Genomic DNA, 21,675 nt, shown 5'->3' with positions numbered 1-21,675 from the left:
CTTAGATGATATTCTATATGGGATATATATATAGACTATGAGATTTAGACCATTGCCGGAGGTTCTCTAAGCTACAAACAAACTTTGATTTTCAATGAAGCCCTCTCAACGGTAGTACTGGACAGATGTGTGTGCAACGAGTTAACATAATTTTTAACAGACTTAATCCACTGTAGGGGTATCCTCACTAGTATTCAGCACACTCTTAGCAATTTTCTTTGGAACACAATCAAATTTCTCCATAGAGGTTTTGTGTGATTTCGATGACTGTGAGATCTGTTTTAAGGGTTTGCATAGGAAATTTGAAGGACTCAATCTTGTAGTTATTTTTTTGTATGATGGTTGTTTGATTTGTAGGATTGATTCTTTTAGGATTTTTTCATAAAGAGTTCTTTGCACTAGATTTGATAGGAAATCAGACATTCACTCACACCTCTTTTTCATAATCCTTTGATTTTTTTTCGTGGTGAAATCAAACAAACTTTGCTTCCTATGAATCCTTGCAGGATTGAGACAAGCATGAGATTGCAATCCCAAATTTTTCCTATTCCTACGGTTTTCCTATCTTAAGAATCAAACATGCTCTAAAGCGAAATAATCCATAATAATATATATTGATTTAAATGGAATTCAAGCACAAATGTTTAAATGCCCTATCAGAAACATTTCTAGACAAATGTGTCTACAATCGAGAGACATGGAAACCACAATTCAAATGGACTAAGTCCACATCAAGAATCACCCCACCATGTTGGATATGCCAAATGTAAGTGTTATCAGATTGATATTAATATATATTTTCTCTATAAAAAAAAAAATCACCCCACCTTGGTTTAGAGGCCTGGTGTAATTGATATTGTCTAGATATTAATATTTTTCCTTTATCGGAAAAAAGAACCACCCCACAAACCAGTTATTTTACCACGTCCTACCAACAATATTACTCAACCATACAAATATATCTCTTACAAGTACCAACAGGATGGTCCAACGGGCTGAACCAAATGTTTTCTGTTGAATGTGATAAATCCCAGACCCCGTATATTTCTTCCTAATCACATCTTATCATGGGTCTGGTTTAGCTTCGAGCGTCCACCACCATTTACAGAGAATGCCAATACTAAAGTGATATGATTCATATACTCCCAAACACTTTTCTATTTTGTTTTACAGATCAGATGTCTATAACTTTTTGCTACTCCATACTTGCTACGAAAAATGATACTAAATAGTTTCTATGTAAGTTTTCAACGATGCATACTGGTAACCCGTACATGGGCAAGTGGTATACCGGGATACTTGACATACAAGCATTTAACACTGTAACCCTCCAACCAAGGGGGAGAGATCCCAATTTCCAATCATCTAGCCTCTTTCTGCACATCTTGCTGGTGTGGCTCCAAAATCCTCCTTGCTTGGTCCTGATAAATGGCACTACCGTAAGGCAGCCAACTTAACACCATAATAATGTGTCGGAAAATTATCTAACCTTCTTTGCTCCCACGAGTAAATCCTCCCTTGCGCGGATGCAAAATGCCACTGTGAGGACACGCGTTACAGGTGTTGTCGACGTCCTCATCTAAAGACAAAACATAATGATGCAATAAATTGCCAAGTATTAAAAGATAAATTAGAATCATTTATAAGTTGTGAAGATCAGCGACTTGTCTGAACATGTACATACCAAGTGCAATGCATGACGTGACAGTCTTCACTCTAGTTATGTTGATCTCAATAAAGAAATATTGTTGCACCCCTTTTAAAGGAGTTTCTCTCTTACAGCCCGCAAGATTGCAATGGTACCACATGCACTTCGGCGACACTATAGGAAATAAGGTCATGTGGCTAGGAATCAAATCATACTCAGAGTCCTGATGAAAAGAATTGAGGATCAGTAAGAAACTACAAGATAGGACGTTAAATGTACCATGTGCCTAAGTTACTTTGCATGAACCATAAATCAGTACCCTATGTTCTGAATCAGAAACCAGTTTTACGGTACTAAGTACCATAACAATAATGTTGGTAATTCTTATCTTATCATTCTTCTAGACTCTACCTTTCAAGGTGATAGCCGGATCCTAAATGTGGTGTAAAACATAAAGTATAGCAAAAATAGGTGAAACAAAGAAGAGGCGGAATCTGGTTAATGTGGACGATACCCTGCGGCAGGAAATGTCAGTTTTTTTTAGTGCACAGTTGGATATAGCATATCCATGGCTACTGTTAACATTAGATAGTAGGGAAAAGCTAACGGAAAGCGCCGCATAGGTCAGCCTTCCGTGCGACGTTTCGTTAATAGAAAACAATTCGCATCGCGCCCCTATAGTACGGAAGCAGGCCCACACCGCACCCTATCTTGCTTCTCTGCCACACACGCGCGACCCAATCTCATCTCATCTGACCACCATGGGGAGCAGCTCTGGGGAGCACCCTCAACACCGCCGCGGTGAGGCCGCCGTCGAGTACGGCCGAGGGGAGGCCGCCGCCGAGCACCGCCGCGGGTGGCGCCTCGCCGGGAGAGGTGGAGGAACGCCGCCCGGAGGCCACCGCCGGTGGCGCCTCGCAGGGAGAGGTGGAGGAACGCCGCCTGGAGGCTACCGCGGGTGGCGCCTCGCCGGGGGAGGTGGAGGAACGCCACCGGGAGGCCGCCGCGGGTGACGGCGAGCACCGCCGCGGGAGGCGCCCCGTCGACGGAGGTGGAGGAACGTTACCGGGAGGCCGCCGCCGAGCACTCCCGCGGGTGGCGCACACACCGGAGACGCCCTGCGCCGGGAGGCATGCGGGGAGGTGCTCGCCGTCGCCAACCATCCGGGAGGCGCTGTGGTGGGAGAGCATCTTTTGCCATAGACTACCCGCATGAGAGACATCTGTTCATTTGTGCTGATGAACACATGAAACTTTGACATAATTGCCAGATTAATTAGGTCCCTAGTTGCCAGAATGATCACGACTAACTCCATGATTAATTGGCAGCAATTTCCAGATTAGTTAGATCCTAGCTGCCATATTACTAATTTCCAGATTACTTGTTATTCTAAATGCCAGATTACTTAGGTTATGATTCCAGATTAATTTGGAGTAGCTGCCAAATTTAAAAGACACTAAATGGCTGGATAATTAGTGCATATCATTTCTGGTTGATTAGTGTCTATTTTGCCAAATTCTTATTCGTCAGATTACTTAGTGCACTTTTGCTTAAAACCTGTCAATTAAGTAAAATTTATCTGGTAGTCACTCCCAGTTAATCTGGCAATTGTATTAGTAGTTTCTAATCCGCATCAAGTGGTTACCATTCTTAGGCAAGCGAATATGAGTACAGTACTTTTCTTCGGTGATTGCTTTTTTAAGATTTCAAGCGACTTGTGAATGAACGATGGTGTCTACAAAAGAATTTTTTCTGCTGAAACGGTAGCCTGTGTGCTTTTGACCTGCCGATGGTCTCCATACCACAAGAAAAGATGCGTATCTGCATGGTGTGGTGGAGTAGAAAGCTTTGCAGTGTCAGGCTGTCAGCAGGCAGTCCAGACTTTTTTTTCACCCGAGAGTCCGATCAAACCTGAGCTGTCAGCGGCCGCCGCACGGAAATGAAAATATGCGGCGCCGCTGCGTAGTTCAGTCCTAGATAGTATTGCTATTTAGTTCTATAGACAAGAAATAATATGTAAAGACAATATGTTAGGTAGTTATCATGTTGCAGTGGGAATCACTATAAACAGTGTGCATGAAAGAATGTCAACGAAGTGATGGATCACCATGTTTTGAGCTTTCCGATATTCCATAGCAGCATTCCAGAGGGCCTTTTCTTTATCAAGCAAAATCTCCTTACGAACAGGCCTAGAATGAAAACAAAAATTAAGCCATACCGGAGTAGGTTAAGCTTGGAAAAGATCTAACAACATAAAACGAGAAATAATTGTTGCATATTAAATTAGTACATAAATTATTCTCTTATTAGAGGGTCCGGATTTAAGCTAAAAGGAGAAATTGGAGATGAAAATTGTATAAACTAGATGATACCCCGCGCGTTGCGGCGGGATTTCTTTAGTGATGTATATTGAAGAAAGGTCATATACATTTTTCAATGTTTATGAAAAGATTTGATTAAAGGGAGTTCATTTCGTTATATGGAAGTTGATAAAAAAGTTACATGATGTGAGGACCCCATGATTGAATTGGTAACTACTTATTGCCTTTTTTTAAAAGAATACTCAGCAGAAATGATAGCTGTCACTTGTCTCTTTCCTTCTTTGATGTACTCCATTGTGAAGAACTCATATTTTCCAAGTATTTTTTTTATTTCAGCACGTGAAGGCTCCCCTTGGTCACCCTCCTGTAAAGTTATATGTAGTGGTCGTTTGATGTGCTTGAGTTCTTCTATTGCTTTAATGTACATCTTGATAGCTTCCCTTTGACGATTTGTTGCTGATGGAAGCCTCATTGGCGTGCTGCATATAGAGATTTGTTGCTGATGGAGTAGTATGTTTGACAAAGAATTGAATAAGCCATTTATGGAAAATTAGTGAAAGAAAATCAAACCTTCATCCGCCTATACAAAATTCATTGGCCAGGTGTAACTACGGAACCTAAAAATAGAAGTTTGACTAAGAATAGAATCAGGCATTTATAGCAAATTTAATGGTATATAGTATGTTTGACAAAGAATTGAATAAGGCATTTATTGAAAATTAGTGAAAGAAAATCAAACCTTGATCCGCCTATACAAAATGCATGAAACCAGTGGAGAAATACTCAAACGAAAAAAAAGGAAATAAAAAGCACCGGTTACTAATAGCAGGTTCGGTAAAACATGCGACCAGTACATCTATGACTACCTCGCTTGATGTTGTGTTTATTGTGATAAATAACATCCATTTTTCGAACAATTTAAGATATGGCACAGCTTATTTTCGCTCTAATTGATGGTAACTCGTCTCGCTGAGCCAGCTCCATTTTCTAATATCAGGTACATAATCTATAATGATGTTTGTGCTATATCAAAGAATATGAATTAAAAAATCTTTTTCATTATCACAAATTCCGTCAAACATGCATAATGAAAAAGATGGTTAGCGAAAAGAATGGCATGGAGGAAAGAGCATGTCAAACATTTAGCTTTAGGCACGGACATGTAGAAGCAGGTTCTTGTACTTACTTACCGTATGAAAATAAATCATCACGACAAAGTAATTAGAAAGCTTCCACAGAGATGGACCAGATGTAGTTTCAGCCTTCATGTGTGGTACATGTAAGAGCAGAAAGAGATCAAATCAGATTAATTAGACTGGAAGAAAGGTTTAACTGAGAGAAATCTGAAATAAAATTGGAGAACGTCTCGAGCAGGGATATTTTTTCACATACCACATCTAACCATTCCAGTCCCCGTCAACTGCACAGGCTTAATGGCCTTTGCATATGAACATTTTCCCTGTTAATTAGCAGGGGGAATGAATCATCAGCAAAAATGAGTAGAGAAAATCCGACACATATTGGGCACTGCATAAGAAATGTATTGCTAGTAATCTTTAGATGAAATTATGACTTCTTCAATCATTGTCCGTAACAATTTAATAGTAGCATGTGTTGTTGCAAAATGCACATAAGAAAACTAACAGAAAAAGGTGAGGTATTATTAAAGAATGAGAAAAGTAGAAATAGTGACATCCAAAGAATATACATATCTGCAAGAAGCAGCAAAAACTGCATCAAGTATCGGTATGTACACTGAGTTCTCTGAAAGCAAGCCAAGTTGCTGGTTCAACTATTTACAAAAGTGCTCTACTTAATTATCAAAGGGAATATTGACTGAACAACAACTCAACAAAATGCAATGGTTTCCAATCCAGGAATTAATCAACCGAATTTATGCAAAACAAACTAACATATGACGATAAGGGAGATATGCAGGTGGGTCAAGATTTGTTACAGAGAAACAGCTAGATATAGAAAATTAGCACAAACTACGCCGCTGCTCGCTTGAGTTCCCGTACTTAAAGGATCGGTCAAACAATTGTTAATCTGCGCATACCATCTTCACGGATTCCATTGGATTATACTCATCAGTACGAAGAAAAACAATTTTTTTTGAAGCGGCATCCTTTTGGAGCAAAAACTCTGCAACCTTAAAAGAAAATTCAGCAAAGTTCAGTAATCATTGAGAAGTGGAAGCAATAAGAATTTGAGGACAGAAAATAGAACTGGCCTGCAAACGAAAACTAAGGAGATGAAAACTGAACAACTGAGTTGCTTCGCTTTTGCTATTGCCTACCGTACTGCTCATTTTCAGTCATAAGAATTAACCGCACATTAGCATATTTAGCATACACTGTAGTAACCAACTCCTCCTTTAGTGCTCAGTCTGATGCTATATTGCGTAAGGTTTCGGATATGGCAATCACTCTCTCCTTTCTTAGTTTATGTCCCTGCTTGATTTCTTCAAGTGTGTACAATAGTTCAACTATAGCCAGAAATACTTAACTGTACATGAAATCAGACATGTAGGTACATGTGTATCAGCTGAATGCCTCTTTTGAAATTATTTTCTGTCAGTACTGTCCATCCCTCGGTGTATCTATTCATATTTTTTTCAATGGGCTTACTCGTGTATGTATCCGCAGCTTTTTTATCTTTCCACTGATTGGACAGTATAATTGAAGGCAGTATATGCAGATTTTGGTTTATTTTGGATTATCTTTGCACTGATTGGACAGTATAATTGAAGGCAGTATATGCAGATTTTGGTGTATATTGGATAAATCATCACACATATGAGAGTTTTCAACTCTGAGCATGCTCATGTAGAGGCAGATAGATAGCTTTTATATATTCAACTCTATCTCTACTATTGCATAATTTGTATGTTATTGGCTGTACTATTTTAACATATGCAGGCAAATTGACGCAATGGACGTCGTGAAGAGATAGGCATGTAGATGGCTTTTATATATTCAACCATACCTCTACTATTGCACAATTTGCATCTTATTGGCTGGACTGTTTTAACATATGCAAGCAAACTGACGCAAGGTCTCAGTCTAGAAGTGCCATTTCTGCACTCAACAATTTCTTCCTATTTGTAAATAAAATTACCTGCGGAAGAAATGAAGACGGACTTGTCTCCAGTCTAACACCATGTGCCGGAGTAAAGTTGCTTTAAGCATCAATAGTGTAGGCCTCTGAAAATTCATTGCTTACTTGCTTGGTTGAACCATTGCATCTAGCATCTCTTGTGCACCCCTGGTACCAAAATAAAACACACACAGAGAGGAATAAGAGCAGGTAACTATGATTTAAGAAGTACTTACTAATCTTTCATTTATTCCTAATTCATAATGCGAAAGCAATATGGTCTAACAATATCTATTAGAAATGCTCGATATATGTGATTTGTGAACATAATTTTGGAGCACCAGTGTTTCAGGTAGTGTTTGAAAGTTGAGCAAATGATGAACCATACTGAAGTAAGCTTCTAGACTGTATGTTTTCTTGCTTCCTACTCTTTTTTTTTTTGTAGTATGTTTTATTATTGTTCATATGATATGTGCAATATAAGGTGTAGGTTGGGCAAATTGAGAAACTAAAAGGACATTATTTCAGAAACAATGGCAATTATGGATCAATGAGCGCACATCCCTACTTTGATTTCAGTATCTCTTTCCCCGCTGTGCCAAATGACCTTGCGTCATGATGCATCAATATGGGGATTCAGCATATTCCAGGCCTTAGTGTACACTGAACTAATAACAGCAACAAACATGGCACTCTTGTATCTTCAATGATTGTATGAATAACACGTCCGTCTTATTTTTTCTTACTGTTTGAGTGGAGCGAGTGTATTAATGTGCTCTTCGAATGAAACGTCTACACATAGATATATGTTTGCTTTCCTATTGTAACCATGGAGGGACCCAAGGAGCATGTGTAGTCCAACTAACTAAAAGGTGATCTGAACCTGCACCTAATTCAACTTTTGTTTCACAACTTAGATTTAAAAAAAAAGTGTTCCACCACTCTCTTTGTAAATAAGAGGCATATGCAATTGTGCTATCAGAAGGTATCCCTCCAAAGTTTCATAACTATTCTAAGGACAGACATGTTTTTATGTATTTATGATTCACCAGTTTATTGATCTGTGTGCCGCAGCAACGCCGGCAGGTTATCGTCTTTTGGGAACAGATACATATAAATTAAAAAGAACCAGCACAGAAGATTGGACTGAGCATAACAAATGAATTGACGCTGAACAAATGTAAATTTTAAACGAAGAGGAGGAGATCACAGTAGGCGTACCAGTTGAAGAATGCAGTGTACACTGTGGATGATGAACAGGTGTACAAATAAATCCGAAATCAATTCCACGAAAACGGTACGGCCTGGGGTACCAGCGGAAATCCGGAGGCGCGACAACTTCCGTAGGCGGAGATGAACCTGGTAAATTGTTAAATTCGTGTGAGCGATTTTGGGATTGTAGGAAAGGAAGGATGAAGAATAATGGAGAGGGGTACCTACCGGCGTTCGAGCAGCTGCCCGTCTTGGCTGCAGCGGCGTAGTTTGGCCGGTTCGTTGTGGGGGCGGACAGCACCATCGCGTGGCTTTAAGACGGCGGCGGCGGAAGAAATTTTTCGAGCAGTTTCTACTGGCGTTGAAGACGGATTTATTGTGTTTAATGGTAGGAGATTGGCATGAGAGGAGAGCCGTTTGGATTTGCGAGCGGGGGCGAACGAAGAAGCCGAACGGAGGCAGAGTGGTGCGAGGGTTGGCGATGGCCGAACGGAGGCGTAGCCGTGGTGGGGCAGAGATCGATTGGGACGCGAGGAGGAGGAAGAGTGTCGGGCCATCTGGCGATGTGAGGCCAGCAGAGATCGATGTCGATCGGGAGAGGATCGGCGCGCCGAATCTGCATCCGCTCGGGCGTCTAGAGAGGAAAGGGAGAGGACCCGCGCGGGATCTGCGCGCCGGTTCCGCCTCCGAGCTCCGTCCTGGCGTCTGGAGAGGAAAGGAAGAGGATCCAGCGCGCGGGGTCGATCCTGCCTCCGGTCGGGCGTGGCGGGTGGAGAGGAAGGCCCACGGGGGCGTGGCGGTCTGGACGTCCGTTCGGGCGTGTTGTGTGGAGAGGAAGGGCAACCGCGCGTGTCGGGGCGCGTGGGTGTGGCACGAAATTAGACCCGGTGACGTGGTTCAATGTGAGGCCAGCAAAATGGGACCAAGTATTAAGAAAGAGAAGATTAAGATCATGGTGATGCAAAAAAAGAGTCTATGTGATGATTATGCATGTGGATATGAAGCGAAAATAATGAGAAAGAGCACCCCCACAGCTGACGTTATATGATTATGTAAGCCTCCCTCCCCATCGCAACTTTCCTGCTGCGGCTAGGCATCACGGTGAGATCCTCGATCTAGGCTAGTCATGCAAGATGCGTAGTTCTCTTATGCGCTCATGTGGTTATGTCTCTCTATATGCCCCTTAATCCATTATCAGGAAGAAGTTCCCATACATGCAAATATTAACTACTTCTTCACAATGCATGAGAAAAGGTGTTCCGGTTGCTACTGAAAAAGGAAGATATATTTCAAGAACCGAAGATTTCATTTTGATATTCAATAACAGTACTTATTACCTGTTTCCCCCGTCGATTTTGTCACAGTTGCTCTTGCGATTGAGCAGTTTACGATAGTCCAGGTTCTTGATGTTCATGAGAGGCAAGAGAGAGGCAGGACTGCCGATCTTCCTCAGAAATTCCATTCTTGATAGTACGAGCTTCAAACACTCTTTTCTTGCTGCCTCGATCTCCGCCCTTTCTTCCTCCTCCTCACGGTTTTGTTCCTGAATTTTCTGCTTCTGTTCCTCCTCCTTCCACTTGTGCTCCTCCTTCTCTTCGTCGATGGGGAGAGGCTTGATTAGCACATCAGCCACTGGGTCGAAAGAATTACTGGCCACAAGTCCTAGATCCTCCTCCGCTTCCATTGGATTCTGCAAAGGAGTGCAGCACCCTGTGAGTACAATCTCAAGTATTACCTCTGTTCATAAAAGGTTGTCGCAAGTTTATCTAAACTTAGATGTACTCGAGACACTTTTAGGGCATAAATACATCCAAATTTACACAAATTTTCGTCATCCATTATATGGACGGAGGGAGTAGTACAAAGAAGATGAAACACACAAAGCCACACGCGCTAGCAGAGCTTCGTGGAGGAGTGCAGTTTAACAAGAAAAATATATGTACAAGTAAGTGAAAAGTCACAAACATATGTTTTTGGCCCTGCCATATATGGAAGTGAAGCAAATCGCTCAACCCAATGGCGGAACATTAACGCAACCGCATAACCTCACCCAAATGACACTAGTACGTCAAGACTACAGACACAACAGGGTCATGAGACAGACAAAACATCAATCGATCAAGGATAAGGAAACAACATGTTAAACCGACGGAGTTTGAGCACATGCGTTGCCATTCATGTGCAAAGGATAGTATGTCCTGGCACAGAAAAACCTTCAAATTTAAACGGTGCAATTACAGATATTCACGAAATCGAATTTTGGGGATGATTTACTAACTCCAGATCTAACATAAATCCAAGTCGAAACTTGATCTAGACGAGTAGATCCTCGCATCCAAACCACTAACCTTAAGAAGGCCAAAGTTCACGGAACGGAGAAAATAGCACAGGCGCCTGATTCGCTAATACTTTGATGGCAGGCAGTCGATCGGTGACCGAGCGAGATAGAACGCACAAAGAAACGAAGATAACCTTCTGCTGCGGCGCGGGGAGCGGCGGCGGAGGAATCATCGACTCGGACCAGTTGGGGTCTTGTAGCCGGGGAAACTCTTGGGCAATTGGTGCCGGAGTAGGATTTATGACGGAACTCGATCAGAGTACTCGGTCGGGTGGCCGAACAGGTAAAGGAGAAATCTCTATCTCTATCTCTTAATCTCTTAAAAAGACTAAACTGGTTCCTTATTTGCCATCCACAATACGTCAATACGTTTGGTCGTCATACCTTCGTCCGTTCGTCGTCCCGCAAACCCGAAAAAAATGCTTCGTCCAACACGATCCCCTACCTCTCCCAGCTCGCATGCCGCCGCCGACCCCAGATCCCCTACCTCTCCCAGCTCGCATGCCGCCGCCGACCCCAGATCCCCTACCTCTCCTAGCTCGCACGCCGCCGCCGCCGCCGCCGCCGACCCCAGATCCCCTACCTCTCCCCTCCATCTCGGCCTCCTGCTCTGGCCATCGACAGCTGAGCGCCATCTCCTTCTCCAACGCCTTCACATAGGTCGATGAGAAGGGCTCGGCTGGGGCGCCATTGAGCCCGTGATCCTGCGCCACTTCTTCCAGCTTCCTCACGGAGGTTGGCGAGGAGGAGATCGGTCGATGTTCCATCGAGGCCTCTAGGGCGACGACGACAAGGCCTTGGTGCCGCTGACGGCCACAGGCCACGACATCACCAGAACTCGCCATCCCAGGACCTGTGGAGGGCGAATTGGTCGGAGCAGACCAACATATGTGCTCTTGTGGATAGGGCTCACCTGGTGGACAGCGGCCGGCCGGTCGCGAGGGAGGTGGTGGCGTCGCGCCTCTGATCTTCGGATCGATGGAAGGGACGCATATAGAGGAAGAGACGGAAGGGAGGCGGCCGGGCCCTGCCAGCAGGTGAGGTAGCTGCTACGGAGGAACGACCTAGGCCGTCTCGTCGCAACGTTCCGCGCCCAGGAATCCACCGTTGAGCTCCTGGAGCTCAAGCGGGAGCACGCACGGCGCCTCACTGTATGTCTGCTGGATGTCACCGACCGACATCACCATTGAGGTAATAGATGGTGATATCTCCCGCTTTTCTTTTTTCCCCAAAATTTTGCAAGCTGATTCAGTAATACCGATGAAACCTTTAATGGCAGATGCGATTGGGAAACCCACGAATATCTCAACCTGCTAATCAATGTCATCAACATCCTTTCAATCCCAAATGTCATACAGAACCGTCTGTTTTTCCACTTTGCATTCACTCGGTTATGAAATTATTATGGACTATCTAACACCATGTTGCTCCGAACTGATGTTACAGAGCCCTTATTGAACAAAGTTCGTAAATCCCTGTAACTGCCATATGAAGTGAATGTCGTAGGGCACACAAATAATAATGCATCTGAGAAGAATTTGTTAATGCGTGAAAATTATCTTAGACCGCATCTTCTATTTCTCATCTCTGCAGATCTCTGGCTGCCGATTCCAGTATGAGGGCGAACAAGAGACCAAGGTCGACCAGGGACGGGAGCAGGATTAGCGTACAGAGATGGGAATTTTTTCATTCAGTGAGAGTTATAAATCCTAATTTTACTATAATCAGACAAGCTCTTTGCTAATACAATGATCGACGCTACAATGGTTTCACTGTATATGATATATTACAGTATTAAGGCTACCAATTTAATGTACATGAAAACATAATCTATGACAAAATTGATTCATGCCATTGTTCAGTGCTCTTTTCACCCTTTGTATGTCAAGTTCATTAATAAATGTATAGTGAGGTATTTGCTGCCACTTACTATCTGTAAAGGAGAGTTCGGTGTTTCCATCGAGCCAGTTACACCCTAGACTAATTTAGCCAGTTATGATCAAGATAGAAATATACACTGATTGTTGTACTCCCTCCGTCTCATGAAACTTGTCTTAAGTTTGTCCAAATTTGGATGTATATAGATGCTAAATTTGTCTTAAGTTTGTCCAAATTTGGATGTATCTAGATGCTAAATAGTGTCTAGATACATCTAAATTTAGACAAACTTAAGACAAGTTTTATAGAATGGAGGGAGTATCATCACGTAAGGTGTAGCTGTAGGTTAATCGCATCATTTCCTTTTTTCATGTAGCTGGCCACGGGTATCAACCAGATGATCAAGAGTAAGTACTGGTGTATACTGAACATCTATGGCCTATGGGGAATTCAGGTAACACTGCCTCGAATCTGCTAGACTAGACTGGCGGACACCTTTTGATTTATGAAAGGAATCTCTTTAGGCTTTTTTCTTTGTTTTATATCCACAAATCTTTAAAGTTGGTTTTATATCCACAAATCAGTCAATTTTCTGATTTATGTGGAGTACTGACATGATTCAGTAAATGCTGCCAAATTGATATGTTCTTATTTCTCGAGGAATATGAAAAATCGCTGTGCATGGTGATCGTTACATGAAGAAGCACGTGCATGGGCAGCGATCTGCCTCTTGAGAAGCCCGGCATGTCAGTCTTCTTATTCGGGCAGCTCTTAAGACATGATTCAGATAAGAAATTGCACGTGTGCCAGTAATGTATGTTCTTTGTTTCAGGCTCTTGAACTCTATGCACTGCTGACCGAGTTTATTTATAATAGGTAATGCGTGATCAAAATGGTGTCAGCAAGGGGCCGGGCTTTGTTTCTTTTTCTACCCGCGAGGAAGCATCTCAGGTTGTAAGTATGTTTTCTGAATGTCGTGTCGTCTGTTGTGTCTCTGGCGTGATCAAAATGTAAGTATGTTTTCAACATGCCACACAACTCTGACGGTGTCGAGGACGTGAACAGCCACAACACCAGTTTGGCAACGTTTCACCACTCGGCAGCCCATCAGATGGCGGCCGACGCCATCCCTTTTCACATGAAAAAAGGAACGCATCCTCCTCTCCTGCATCAAGCCATCAACCGTGCATAACAGATTCATCTACGAAATCTGAATTCAGTAGGTGGCACTAGAGAGGTCTCAAGATTTCATAGGTTCGCCCGTTATCTAGAAAGGGAACCATTGCAGCAATCAGTGCCAACTACCAGTTAGGCATCCCGAGGATGAGCACCAGTGTTATGGAAATTAAGGACCATCTTGTATTTTAGGTTTTCCAGTTAGTGGCAACACAGTGGTAAAATAAAGTTATTAACAACACACACGAATAGATTGGCTATCTTGGCCAAGCGACATATTGCAACAAGTGAACTTTGTCCACTTCGTAATTCCGAACCTGAAGATGTAATGCATATGGCGTTCAAATGCCAAGGTGCTGCTAGCATGTGGTCTGTCCTGGGTATTACAAACTATATTAATGATGCTATGATTGAGGATCGGTTAGGCTCACAAGTTCTTGAAGCCCTTCTCAAATCAAGCGCAACATATGTCCTAGGATATGATTCTATCAAACTACAGGAAATGATTGCAATTGGGGTGTGGTACATATGATGGTTGCGCCGCAGACAAACACTTGGTGACCAGGTACTTCCAATCCATAATTGTGTTACCTCTATCAGAGCTATAGCTTCAAATGCTGCAAGGGCCAACCTACCAGGTACATTGATTAAGAAGGTATGGATGAAGCCAAGGGCAAACTTTGTAATATTAAATGCAAATGCAGCCTTCTTGATGGAAGATCAGTCGGGAGTGATCCTTCATGATGGTCATGGTTCTTTTATCGCGGTTAGATCAATATTTATTTCACATGTTACTTCCGCAACTATGGCTGAAGCAGTAGGTATGCTTAATGGTTTAGCCTTTGCTAATTATCTGGGATGTAACGTCGTTGATGTCAAATCTGATTTAAGTAAAGTTATACATTATTGCACGGGAGATGCCAGAATTTCGAATGAAGCCACTGCTACTTATGTCGATATATTGAGACAAGCAGACATTGGCAAGGTGGAGTTCAAACATTGTGGGAGAGAGACAAATACAACTGCACATTAAATAGCTAGGGTTTGTTTTGCTACTCATTCATCATGTAATTGGGTCGGTGAGCCCCCTAGCTTCTTACTTCAAACTCTCCCAAATGATGTAACAATACTTTGATATCAGAGCAGCAAGTTTTAGACGCATTCTTTTTCTTATCAGGGTACCTAAGTGGACTGGAAGATTTTTAATGAGGGCTAGCTTAATATATTATGTTTTTATCTAAATGCTTGTGCTAATGTAAAGCCAACAAAACCTCTTGTTCAATAAATGCATTTTGTATAGAATGCAGATGGGTATTTGGTCATGTTGTCGAATTTTGTTCTTGCTTGCTTGACAAATTGTTGATGGATATGAAAAGGGAAAAAATATTGTTTGTATGAGGGAGGCCGGATAAGCTTCACACCCAAATCATTTTTATCAAAGCAAAGGGTGTTTACACCCAAATGATTTTGATGAAATGCCATCTAGAATTTTTTGCCCTCCAGTGCCTACGCATGCTCTTTTCCTTGGCCTGATGCATGCTATTTCCCTAGGCTTGATGCATCGAGATTTTTGAATATTCACATGCATTACATTTATATATTTGATAGAAAATAATTTTGTTGACCCGTGGCAACGCACGGGCATTTTACTAGTCTTTTAAAAGAAAGATGGATTACCTCTGTTCCAAAATATACTGCTTTTTAAAGCGTGCGACTAGTTTCAATTAACTTAGTTTTCAGTACGATGTTACTGTATCAAATTTCAGTTGCAACATGTTGCCACATACTATTAACATCGATCACGATGCAACACTAACGGTTTGGAGGAATTTTCAAGTGCACGAATCGCAATACAAATCTGGCATTGCAAGAGTCTAATAAACACTAGCTTAGTTCTAAGTCTACCAAGAACTAGCAACTAACCTAGAGCCCTGGCGATCGTTAGGCCGATTAGGGTTTTCCTTCGTCTGTCGTCGTGATCGATCATGATATTGAGTCCTTTTCCTCCGGTCCCTGGTGGTGCCTTCTCCTGTTGGGTACGGATTGATATGAGTTTCATCTACGAGTTCTCACTGGCAGCCCCTAGACACACCTAAGGTTTTGTTAGGAATTCTCCAAGATCTATGTCATGGCTTCGCCTGATTCCAACTCGACGAATCAGACCAGTGGATGAAGAAACAAGAAAGTTGAAGCTCTCGATGATATGTTGTATCGCCTCGGGATTGAGGAAGAGGAATATGATGACCTCGTGTTTGGGGAAGAGGAAGACGCTCCCAAGAAAGGCCTAAAGTGGATGGTCATATGCATGTGGCATGGAGCCCTGCAAGAGAGGTTGTGGCCATCTACATGCAACCCCTTTGTGATTGATCTTTGATTTTTATGAGATTAACATTCAAGATTGCAATTATAAGTTTGTGTCTAAGTAGATTTATCTTATGTACCCTGTTTTTTATTACAAGTTGGAGTAAGGGCGTATTCGGCAACTCCCCAGCTTCCAGCTTCTCTAACTCCTCGTGTGAAGCTCAGCCGAACACCTCAACTCTGTGGAGCTAGATCAGTGAAGCTGACTAGTTTTTGTGAACAAGTCAAGTGAGATACCGTTTCGATCAGGATACGCATTTGCAAATCCCCGGAACTAGAAAATGCGGAGCAGGGCATATTACATCAGGTTTGCCACCGCCAAGTGAGATACCGTTTCGATCTCTCTTTTCTTCCTCCTCTGTCCACCACTCGTTCCTCTCATCCTCTACTGAACCAGGTACCAGCGCCGCCAGGAGGTGATCTGTGCCTCTGCCGCCATCCCCTACCCAGGCTGCCACCCTGTTGACCCCTCCATCTGCATCCACCGGTCTCAGCTACAGAGACCCAGGCCCGAGCCGAACACTCCGAGCAGCCGTCGAGGCCATCCACTCGAGCTCGTCCTGATCCACATGCACCCCCACGAGCTTGCCAGCGTCCTCCTTCGACTTCGAATCATCTTCTCCGGCCGCCACTCTCCTGATCTCCTCCGACCGCTGCTCGCTTTGTCCTCCTCCAACCTTGACTTCTGCAATGGCGGGGCAAAGGGCGTTCCTGGGCGAGGCCGCAGCGGTGATGGGGATATTTCCTGGAGGTGTGTTAGCCGACGGAGGGCAGTCTAGGGCGCGGGGATGGGGGTGGATATTTTCTGGTGAGGGGAATCGCAAATCCCGACCAGACGCTGGGGAAGAAGACCGTGAAAAATGGCCGAAGCAGTCCCAGATTGGTTTGACGGGCTTATTTCTTATCGTCTGAACGGTCCTAACACGCTAATGGTCTCTTGGCCCATTCTAAAAACATGGAGTTGCACCGTTTACCGCTCCGACCCAGACGCTGGAGTTGGTCCGACGGAGCCGGATTTGAGGATTTTGGGAAGCTGGAGGCTTTTCCAACACGCCCTAACATGATAGTTTGGAACTGAGGAACTCGATAGTGACTAGAAAGTTTGGGTCCTAGTATGATTTTTTACTTTTCTATTGCTATCTCACTAGGGATAAATGAATGCATGTGATACTATTACCAAGTGCCAAAGAATGATGATCTCATATCTTTTTAGGTAGCATATTTGACATTCAACATCATGTCATAAAAGCAAATTCAATACTCTCTTCATCTTAAATCTAGTTTGTGGATTTTTCTTTTACTAGAGGAGTATTAGTGAGATGTGTTGCATCATCTCAATTATAAAACGTGATGCCCATATAAATACTTGTCAAACACATATTGAAGGTACATCAATAATATACTTTCCTTGAAGCCTTTTTGATTTCATCGTGTTTATAAGAGAGTAGACAAGTGAAACCATGAACCCAGTCCATTTTTAATCATAAAACAACATTTACTTGCATTTAAATATCTTCACAATTTCATCATGTAATTAATCCAAAAGTACAAAACCATTTATTATACTTGCATTTAGTTCTTTCATACAATTTACACCATCGCCATTACCATACCACTTTACTTTTTCTAGCATTTAATTTACCATTCATATTGCATTTTTTTTGAAACTAAAGTTTTTTTGAAACTATTCATATTGCATTTAAGTACTTACCTTGCTGCATACTTATTTCATATACTTTACTTTTTTATTTGTTTTTAGTTCTAATATGAAATCTTGTGCTTGACAACTATTTGGTGGAGTTGGGGACACAACACAATACTCCCTATATTCCTAAATATAAGCCATATTTGTTTTTTCAAGAAAAAATACAGAATATAGGATCTAGTGCGACACATCACTTGTATGAATTTTTTTAGGGATTTGATTATATTTTCCCCAGACCCCGCACAGTGCGGGAGCTCTCAGCACTGGGTACGTCCTTTTTGAAAAGTCCTCTATTTTCTCATGTCAAATTTTTAGCGGTAATTCCGCCCAAACCTGGTGTAATTTTCTCTTAATATGCGTTCTTTAATTTATGTGCCGAAAACAATATGGCTTATATTTAAGAATGGAGGGAGTACTATTTTGTTTTCTAGGTTGTTAGAAAAGGAAAGAAAAGTGCACGTGTTACCCGAGAGTTTGATATAAACCCTCGAGTCATCCTTGTAGGGAAGAAGCACTTGCTACACCACTTTATGCTTGGAATCCCATTAAATTGGTATCCTAGCTAATCTTGTGCCGTCAAAGCCAGGAGAGCATGCGTGGGTCAGCATCATCGAGGGACGACACACAAACAACGGAAAACTGGCGGCCTTCCTCATACTCCCCCCTTCATTCATAGAGTTGGAGGAATCCACAAGAGGCCTGCCCGTTCATAATTGCATAAAAGAACCATTCTTTTTATGAAAACTCTTGTTCCAACCTCACCTCAGGTCGAATGAATACGAAAGAAGAAATTCCACTATCTCTCAAACGAAATGAGGTTTTTGAACTCCTATATAACAGAGTTTCATTGATGCCAAAGGGGGTTTTCCTCAAACGATTGGAACCAGAATAGGCTGCGGCTAGAGAGGCGGGAAGAGACGTCTCACCTTGAGGGGGTCGATGGTGAGATGGTTGAGGGTTTGGGATGCAAAACGGTGACGAGAGCGAGGTGGAGGTGTTGGTGGTCGGAGCTCAAGATGCAGTGGACGAAGGCGAGGTAGAGGAGGCGACCTATGCGATGTTGCCTCCCGACCAGCTGGGTGGATGACGCCAACATTGGGGAAGAAGAGGGACATGGCTGCATGTCCTGGGGTCACCGTTGACGTATCATCCTTGCCGGTGCTGCTTGTGCAGACAAAGTCACCATCGTCGACACTTGGCGCGGAGACGCATATCTAGATTTTGATGAAATGTAAATTAAAGAAAGTTACTAGTGATTTAATTAAAAGCCACACTTTTTGGAGGAGCAAATATATTACTCTAAGCAATATTGAGCGGTTTACTCCTCTAAATTACAAGAGATCGCGGGCATACATCATCAGATTCTCCCTAAGCATGAGTACTTCAATACGTGCGCATAGCCTTGAGAAACATAGATCGGACAGATTAAAAAAACGAAAAGTAAACGACCGACCGGTCGTGCTAGCTCCTGGCTGTAATCTACCAAGAATCAACTAACTTAATAAGCAAAGTTACATAAATGAATACATCACCAGTTCGGTGCAAGGATCGCGACTAGATAGGCAGCATTGTCAACACGGTCTTAGGTGTAGTATATGCTAACCCCAACAAATACAAATTGAAAAAATATAGACTAGCGAGTAACAAGAGAATGCCGGAGCAATTTATTTTATGTTTCTTTCGTAAGCTGCAGTCGGTGATCACAAGAAATCCGGCTGCAAAGAGAAAGCTTAGCTCCGGCGGAGGGTCGTCGTCGGTGAGCCGCTCATTGCCGCCCACGGTTTTGCTTTTACATTTTTCCTTGCAGTTTGGGCGTTGCAAAGGCACTGGTCTTTTGAACCTGGGAATGTCGCCCCTCGGTCGAACATGTTCTTATCAGTCATCACAAATTAAGAAGCGAATACTATGTCACTGTCTTCAGTTCTTCACCCTCTGCAAGTGATTGATTAAATTAACCTGACAACTGAACCGACAATGCTCAGTCCTCTGGTGCTCGGGCGTAGTCTCGATCTCATCATGTAAATCAAATTTAAACTTCAAATTCTGCTGCCTACGTGCACGGTAGATGCATCTTATGCCATTACTACTTCGAAATTAATCTTTTTTTAGATAATTCATTGGTTACTTGCAAGTGATCGCCACAACTCTAGACTGCATGCAATACTCACAGATTTTGTGGTACTATTCGCAGTTTGAACTTCCATTGAGTAAAAAACAAAAACTAGAGAAATACAATGCAACCGCAGAGACACATAAGTGTGGACTCCTACTGGCGGTGCTAGGGTTTGCCCTCAGTGCCGCCCAGGGGTGTGACACGGGAGGCGTTTCCAGCATGTATGGCCAGATGTAAAACGGAAGCGCAATCCATGGATAAGCTCATAATCACCATCGTACCGCTTTCCCTTGCAGCAGGTGAGTGCAAAGTGGAGATTTGGTGCACATAGACACCGTACCAGTGATCCCATTTTTTTAAACGAAAATCAGTTTAGAAAATTACGAAAACAAATTAAGGTGTAGCGAGTGATGTATATACAATAAAAGTGTAAACTATCTATTGAAATTGTTGAGATATAATGTGTATTTTTTGCTACAACAAAATGACGACATTGTGAATATGAGTATCGTATTTTCAATCTCCAAAAAATATCAGATTATGTCATTTTTGTGTAGCCCATAATAAAAAATAATTTCATAATACATTTTGCATGTAGTAGGATATATAATTTACAAAGTCCATAATTATTTTCAATTTTTTGAAACATATAAATATGATTCTTAAATTTTTCAATATGGAGGGGCCACTGGACCTCATGCTCTGGAAGAACTTTTAGTTGCATTTTGTGTTAATTTGCAACTCTCCCTCCTTTTTTACTTTTTTCGAAATGGAGGGAGTACTCTCAGCCTCTGCAACGTAAAGATGCATAACGACTTTTTTTATTGAATTATTCAATAAATGTTTGATAAATAACATACATCAAAATACCTGAAGCCACCATGCAACACCTACATACCTGGAAACGAGCGAAGATCATGTCAACATGGCCTTATTTCCTCGAAAACAATGAAAAACTGAACATCGTATATCTCGAGACACCCACTAAGCGAAATGGAAGCACTCATCCGATCTATTAGACTCTTTAGCGAGCACGTCATGCACACGCTACAGAAGCCGTTACCATCATAAACTGTTGGTCCATGTTCAGGTCCATCTTCAGGGCAAAGATCTGCATAACTCTTGCCAGGCATGTCATCGACGCGGCCATGGCACCAGACATCGCCCCCACCTTGTGCGCGTGCATCACACCGTGTCTACCAGCAAGGCCCCGCTACGCCACGCCACTGAGACCCATCATTGTGACGCGGTTGATGCAACACCGTTCCACCTTGATCACCGCACAAGAAGCACGCGGAGACTGGCGCCTATTCATAAGCCAACCACTTGTCTGTCTAGTCGATGTATTGTTTGCTTGTCTTGTCATTTGGTATGAGAATTGATACGTCTCCGACGTATCGATAATTTCTTATGTTCTATGCCATATTATTGATGATACCTACATGTTTTATGCACACTTTATGTCATATTCGTGCATTTTCTGGAACTAACATATTAACAAGATGCCGAAGTGCCGATTCGTTGTTTTCTGCTGTTTTTGGTTTCAGAAATCCTAGTAACGAAATATTCTCGGAATTGGACGAAATCAAGACCCGGGGTCCTATTTTGCCACGAACCTTCCGGAAGACCGAAAGGGATACGAAGTGGGGCGACGAGGCGCCGCCACCATAGGGCCGCGCGGCCAAGGGGGCCCGCGCCGCCCTATGGTGTGGGCCCCTCGTCAGCCCTCCGACTCTGCCCTTCCGCCTACTTAAAGCCTCCGTCGCGAAACCCCTGATGCGAAAAACCACGATACGGAAAACCTTCCAGAGACGCCGCCGCCGC

The 21,675-nt window shown here is 42.7% G+C and overlaps 2 long non-coding RNA genes across 3 annotated transcripts; one reads left to right on the top strand and one right to left on the bottom strand.

Annotated features, from left to right (window-relative positions):
• Positions 1-1,118: 1,118 nt before the first annotated feature.
• LOC124674267 lies at positions 1,119-1,561 on the bottom strand. The gene is made up of 2 exons (XR_006992965.1): positions 1,490-1,561; positions 1,119-1,421 (listed from the first exon to the last, which is right to left on the bottom strand). It is a non-coding gene; the product is annotated as an uncharacterized LOC124674267 (long non-coding RNA).
• Positions 1,562-11,207: 9,646 nt separating this feature from the next.
• LOC124676133 lies at positions 11,208-14,833 on the top strand. Of its 2 annotated transcripts, none has more exons than XR_006993529.1 (2): positions 11,208-11,809; positions 12,212-14,833. It is a non-coding gene; the product is annotated as an uncharacterized LOC124676133 (long non-coding RNA). The 2 variants fall into 2 exon arrangements; XR_006993530.1 differs by lacking the exon at positions 11,208-11,809 and adding an exon at positions 11,824-12,111.
• Positions 14,834-21,675: the final 6,842 nt, after the last annotated feature.

This window comes from Lolium rigidum, chromosome 7, assembly GCF_022539505.1.
Source record: "Lolium rigidum isolate FL_2022 chromosome 7, APGP_CSIRO_Lrig_0.1, whole genome shotgun sequence".
NCBI lineage: Eukaryota > Viridiplantae > Streptophyta > Magnoliopsida > Poales > Poaceae > Lolium > Lolium rigidum.
This window is presented reverse-complemented; position numbering and strand designations above follow the sequence as displayed.